This window comes from Procambarus clarkii, chromosome 66 (genome assembly GCF_040958095.1).
Source record: "Procambarus clarkii isolate CNS0578487 chromosome 66, FALCON_Pclarkii_2.0, whole genome shotgun sequence".
NCBI classification, from domain to species: domain Eukaryota; kingdom Metazoa; phylum Arthropoda; class Malacostraca; order Decapoda; family Cambaridae; genus Procambarus; species Procambarus clarkii.
This window is the reverse complement of record NC_091215.1, coordinates 26,881,548-26,887,121: the sequence shown is the minus strand read 5'-3', so window position 1 is coordinate 26,887,121 and position 5,574 is coordinate 26,881,548.

The following is a 5,574-nucleotide window of genomic DNA, read 5'->3' as shown; positions in this document are numbered from 1 at the left end:
TCCTTATGGTTTCCTACCCTTTGCTTCAAACTCTCGTTATCTTTTATTACCCACTTCCCCAATATTAGTACATAGATCCTTAAAAGTGTAAACCTCTTGTCAATTTATGTCTGGTAACAAACTGCGTGAGTCGTGTGTCCCTATTGGCCATACACGTTTAACTCATTTAATTGATCCTCTTACTGTTGTGCACATTCTTGTTGAATGTCCTGACTTCCAGGACGAGCGTGTCCTGCTTTCCGACCGTCCCTCTATAGAATTCTTGGTGAATCTGATACTTTTGATATCGTTCGCTTTATGCGTTTGTGTTCTCGTATTGTCATCCTTGGTGATATTTAGCGCCCTTCTGATTACTCCCACACATTTGGTGGTGCTTCGTTGCCTTCCTTTGATGATTACTTGTGGGACTGAGCACATTGCTCCAAATTTAGCCAAATCATTTACTCTAAAGGAGGGAATTGAGTACCATTTGTGAGTGCTTTTGAGCACCCTGAGGGCAGCAATTTTCCGAGAAAATCTAAAATCTAGTTTAATTCCAGGTGGTTATAAATAGCCATAAATATGTTGGAGGCACATAATTGGCTCAGGGACTGAACCCCCACAATTCATTTAGCTAAGCAAATTACAAAATTAAATATACGTAGTCATATCAACGACGTGTTCGAGATCGACCACAATTTATGGTTGTCCTGCACACCACCCCCTATCCGGAGCAATAGTAACATCTAGAAGTGTCCTAGCTCTTTATCATGCATTCGGAGGCCAACATTAGATGGACTGTTACCATCGTTAATAATTTTGTGACGCATGTTATGTCTTGGAGTTAAGAGCAATTAAGGGCGATACAGTCGCTTACAATTAATGTATAATTAATATACATTTATAAATTACTGTATTAAGTTTGGATCAGTGCAAGAAGTAAGGCAAATAGTTTTGTCTGAAGGGTAGAGCTATATTCCCACTCAAAATATAAGCCATCGCCCATTGTTAGGACAACTGCACTTCCAGCTGCACTCGTGGGGCTGTGTAGGGAACCATCAGTGTATATGATTTGAGAGAGAGAATGCTCTGTCCACAGAGCAGTCTCTCATTTTGCAATTGCATTTGTTTCTGCAATTTGTCAAGCCCTCCAAGCTTTCGTTCAGGCATCAAGGCAAGAAGAGGTGGAACATTATCCACTAAAGATCTGATGTATGCAAGGGTCCAAAATAATTCACACGATGTTTGAGGTCCACTACCACCTGTTAGATGGGTATTGGATCCACTACCACCTGATGGATGAGTATGGGGTCTACTACTGCCCACAGGATGGATACGGAGTTCACTACCGCCCACTGGATGGATATGGGACTCACTACTACCCACAGGATGGGTATGGGGTCCACTACCACCCACAGGATGAGTAAGGGGTCCTCTAATCACCTATAGGATGGGTATGGGGCCTACAACCGTCCATTTGATGGGTATAGGGTCGACTGCTATCCACAGGATTGGTATGGGGTCCACTACCGCACACAGGTGGGCGTATAGTGGATGCCATACCCAGCCTTTGGCCGGTAGTGAACCCCATACCTATCCTGTGGGTGGTAGTAGACCCCATACACATCTTGTGCGCAGTACTGGACCCCATACCCATCCAACAGTTGGTAGTGGACTCCCATAAACATCGTACAGGTGGTAGTGGACCCCATAAACATCATACAGGTGGTAGTGGACCCAATACGCATCGAGTGACTGGTTGTGGACCCGACATTCATCCTGTGGATACACTGGCAGTGTTGAAAGCAGCAGTGTTCAGTGTACAGTTTCCAAAGTAAGAAAACTTGAGAGGCATCAACATCAGAGGCTGGTGTCACGTGACAGACTTGACGTGGTGAAAGGCAATGTGTTATTTTATTCCGTCGTTGTAGATGTTCTTTAGTTCCCCGAGACGGTCTTTGTCGCCTTTCTTACTGCCTGACTGTGGTCGCCTGAGGTAGAGGTTACGATAAGTCAGTTATAAGCACATAAATCTCACATACAGCTCTAACAAGCAGAACTGAAAAGGGCGTGTAGGAAGGAGCTGGGAACCGCCATATAAGACGAACATCATATAAGACGCGTCTTGGAACTTATACTCCACGCTCGAGGAGCACCTTGGGAAGACGGAGACAGGAAGTCTTGTTTTGAAGAAGAGAGGAGCACTGAGGACCCGTCCGGCGTCACGTGGTGATGGTTGAGGACGCCACTTGTAAAGTAAATTTTATTCAGGAAAGTACATACATAGTTGATTTACAAACATAATGTTGGACTTATAGATAGAGCTAGTACATACAATACCTAAAGCCACTAGTACGCATAGCGTTTCGGGCAACAGCTGCCCTTTGTGCAGAATAATATTCTGAACAATGTCATCCTGGACGTTAATAGTTGTTTTAAAGCATAAATGTTCACCCCTTCAATAAGTTAAAATCGCTTAATTTGTCATTAACGATCTATATCTTAAGTCAATTGAAAGCAAGTATTTAACATCATCCAGTGTTGTGTGAGGTACCTTGGATGTTGAGGGGTGTTAGTCTGTTATTGCATATATTGTATATTGTAGTTGTTGAGTGGCCATTAACAGTTGTTGACTGACAGACGATTATTACTTCACTGCCGATTCTATTGCAAATGTTGCTTTGTTGTACCTGTTGTTCTGTCGCAACATTTACAATAGAATGTTACATTTTGTTTGTGAATTAAATCTTGAAATTAACAACTTCAAACATTCAAGCTGGGGATTATTATTGGTTCATTAGAGACTCGTTCGTATTTGGGGAAGTGAAGGAGTGGTTGTTGGCCATTGTTAATTGCCACTTCATACTCGCAAAATGTTAACCAATGGGGGTGAAGTTTAGTGTGATTGTCAACCAATCAGCGGCCGGGTTTGGTTGGCTGCTGGATATAAAAGGAGGATGAGACAAAAAGCACTTCAGTGTTGTTTTACCTCACTTTTGGTATACAGTTCAGCTTCGTCTCTTGAAGGTGAGCTGTATGGTGAGGAGCCTCCCATCTCCCCCCCCCCCCCCCCTCCCCCTCCTCTGCTGCGGCCCCCCCCCTCTCCTCCTCCTTTGCTGCGCCCCCCCCCCCTCTCCTGCTTTGTTGCGCCCCCCCCTCTCCTCCTCTTCCTTTGCTGCGCTCCCCCCTCTCCTCCTTTGTTGCGCGGCCCCCCCCTCTCCTCCTTTGTTGCGCCCCCCCCCCCCGTCTCCTCCTTTGTTGCGCCCCCCTCTCCTCGTGTACAATGGGGGTTACTAGTTTTTAAAACATTAAAATTAATTATTAAAAGATTTAGTTTTGCAAAGACTAAAATTTAGCAGGCTGGAGATTATTCTAGTAAATCTTTTTTTTTTCTTAACGCTAAATATATAACTACCTGTCAAATATTAATCGTAAAATTGCCTTTTAGAGTAGCATTTCAGTTGAATCGTATCATTCATGTAGTTTGTGTAAAGTTCTCAGTTAACGGAATAATTCATGACAATAACACCTGAACAATGGTTAACTACCGGTTCGTAGTGGTGCAATTGTCAGCAGCACTGGCAGTCAGTAGTTTGAAATACATGTGCATTAGACTTCGAATATGGTCACCCTGCTGGACTAACATGGTTTACTAAATGGGAGAAGTTTTGCATGAAATTCTAGACTAAAAAATTTTAATTTGAAAATTTGGATGTAGTTTTATTCATTAGTTAATCAAAATTTGAAATGACTGATGCACCAATATTATGTATTGAGCTCGTTCCATCTCCAGGTTTTATGTGAACTAAAATTTTTACATTAGTAATATCATTTACTTGGTTGAAGGTGCTTTTCTACTCTTGACTAAAATAGTGCCACAAATGGTCTGGCAAAATAGTAAGTCAGCCTTGAGTTTCAGATTACTGAAACCTAACTTGCTTTAGTGTGTTGCCACCTGCTAAAGGGCAGTGACCTGCATTTTTTCAGAAGCCCTGGAGCAAGAGTATGGATGATTGGGAAAATAGTTTCTTAACTCTCGTGCTGTGTTCCCTTATTGCTGACTAATTCTTGCAATTTTTTTTTCTTGTCTTGCTCAAGTTAATTAAGACTGTTTCACTAGTCTCTTAAGCTAGAAGTTTTCATCTGATGCTGCTGACAGTTTCATTCCATCTGAGTAGTTAACAGATGGAATACATTAGGATATGATGAGGGGAAATGCCATATAGTTTTGAATGTAGATATTATAGAGCCCAGCAGGCTTGGGAATCTGACCGTTTAGAGGCAGGGACCAATCAACTGGTGTACAAAGAGCCAAGGCTCAAGCCCCGTAAGCACAAGTAGGCGAGTACACCAGAAATGGGAATGGAAAATTAATCATTAAAATTTGATCAAACCATTCTTGTCTATGGGGATTTGTACTATGGGGCATGAGGAGGGGGTTAGTTCCTGCAGATATGTAATAACTAATTCTACTACAAGGGAACTGAACATTTTGCAGCATAGCATCTGTGGCACAATGCTCATAATTCCTAAGATATCCTGAGGATGGGTTTGAGACTGGGGGAGAAGTGCATAAATTGTGGTGCCCACCTAATTTGTAGTACATGCATGCACGAGAAGCTAAGACAGTCCTTCACCTTTATGGAAACTGCATTCTTACTAATGTTTCCCAGTTTAAGGAAAAAGCCATCTCAAAGTTGTGCCCCCTTGATATGTCAGACATCAGATTCACAGAACTAACTCATCATTTTGCTCTTGTATGGAAATCTCCAAGTATTCCAGAGTGTTTCTCCTTTTGATAATTACTTTCAGGATGCCAATACAGCAAAAGTATTCACTAGTTTTGATAGTGTAACGATGGCAAAAATATCAGTCCATTATGTGCCCAGTTAATGTGGCAGCATCCATTAGGGATGGGTCTAAATTAGGAAGTGCCCATTGTATGAACTTAAACATTTAATACTTTAATTTTATTATATGCAATTAGTAATACATAAAATACATGTTTCTAAAGTAAACACTCTGGCCCCAAGATGACCAGAAGACAAAGACTTCAATCCGTCCTGGACCATTATAAAGTAGATTGTAATAAGAGAGGGGAGGCATTAAGGAAGGCGAGAAGGTACAATTGGGATGGGTGTAATAATGGGTTATTCTTAAAAGAGAAAAAACAGCTGATGTTGGATCACATTTATTTGAACATTTGGGTATGTAGTGTTTAAAGGGAAGAGTCATGGCAACAAAGCTAGGACTATGCTTCATGGTGTATCAGAGCTGATTTGACAAGACTGTGTCTGAAGATTAGAGGCAGGAAAAATTGTTTTAGAAGTCCAATCAATAGGATGATTAGCATCCCTAACATAACAGAAGAGAGCATTGTTTGTCTGCATGTAGACTTGACACATCTGTTGTGTTTTTACGTGTCATTTAGTGTCAGGCCAGTTTCCCCAAAGTATTGGAGATCACAAGACTAACAGGAAATAGTTAGACACCAGGAACAGTAGTGTGAACCAGATTACTACAAAGTGTTAGTTTGTCTTAAAGGCAAGCTTTGTATCAAGAGGACGAAGGGTAGATATGAAGGTAAGGCAGAGC